The sequence below is a fragment of the Octopus bimaculoides genome, chromosome 22, assembly GCF_001194135.2.
Source record: "Octopus bimaculoides isolate UCB-OBI-ISO-001 chromosome 22, ASM119413v2, whole genome shotgun sequence".
NCBI classification, from domain to species: Eukaryota; Metazoa; Mollusca; class Cephalopoda; order Octopoda; family Octopodidae; genus Octopus; species Octopus bimaculoides.
Genome location: NC_069002.1, coordinates 30895095 through 30896089, shown reverse-complemented (window position 1 = coordinate 30896089; position 995 = coordinate 30895095). Strand labels below are relative to the sequence as shown.

At 24.3% G+C, this 995-nt stretch overlaps 1 protein-coding gene across 1 annotated transcript in view; it reads right to left on the bottom strand.

Annotated features, from left to right (window-relative positions):
* The window catches only part of LOC106872335 (synaptotagmin-1), a 168374-nt gene that overhangs the window by 119295 nt on the left and 48084 nt on the right, over nt 1-995 (bottom strand). The window contains exon 2 of the mRNA XM_052975689.1: nt 369-411. The gene's annotated coding sequence lies outside the window, so the exon portion shown is untranslated. The remainder of the gene's footprint in view (nt 1-368; nt 412-995) is intronic.

Genomic DNA, 995 nt, shown 5'->3' with positions numbered 1-995 from the left:
TTTAAAATAAACCATAAATGTCTCTTTTGGAATTTAGTTCTACAGATATGGCAAACCACTTTAGAATTCCTTAAAAAATATTCAAAATTATATTGATTTTTTTTTAATAACTTTTTGTGCATTTTTTTTTCTTTTTTAAAATAGTTATCACATGATTTTTTAAAAAACATTTCATTGATTTTTGGTGATTGAAATTCATTTAAAATTTTATTTTAGTTAATTTTATTTTATTTTTTATTTTTTTTTTAATGTATTTATTTATTTTTTCAGTTTACAAACATTCCTGTTACTTAAAAGTTCTTGAATAAATTAGTATAAATTGGGTTGCTATGAAAGGAAGGAAGCAGAATGCGAGGTGACCGTCTCACCTTCTAGCCGCCGAGGCAATTTACTTCGAGACTGCAACTGTTTCTATAAAAGTAAATAATTTAAAAGACATCACGACAATGAAGAATTTAAAAAGGAAATTGTTATTTCATTAAAATTTCTTTGATATCAAGAATAGCTATTTTTGTTATAGCTATAGTTGTTGTAATTGTTATACATTTATAGTTATTCAATGTGTTTCAGTATTCAGAAAAAAAAAAAGACAAAACCACTCATATATTAAGTTATAGAAAGTGCGTATTGTTTATTTAATATGTATTTAGCCTCATAACAGCCAATTTATGTTCCTGGATGGTTTCATGCAGAAAGACTAATCAGTTGTGGATAAATAAATTTACAATCAGCAGAAATGGCCAAATGGGATAGTCCAATGAGTGTTAATTTATCTCCCCACAGATGGAAGATTCAACATCATGAAACCGTTTAGTAACATAAATTACCTGTTCTGTTGCTAAATTTAAGCTATTATATAAATGACATATATACACATACATACATATATGTGTGTGTATGCATGTATATATGTTTATATATATGTTTATACATGTATATACATACATATATATATATATATACATACATATATATATATATATATATATATATAT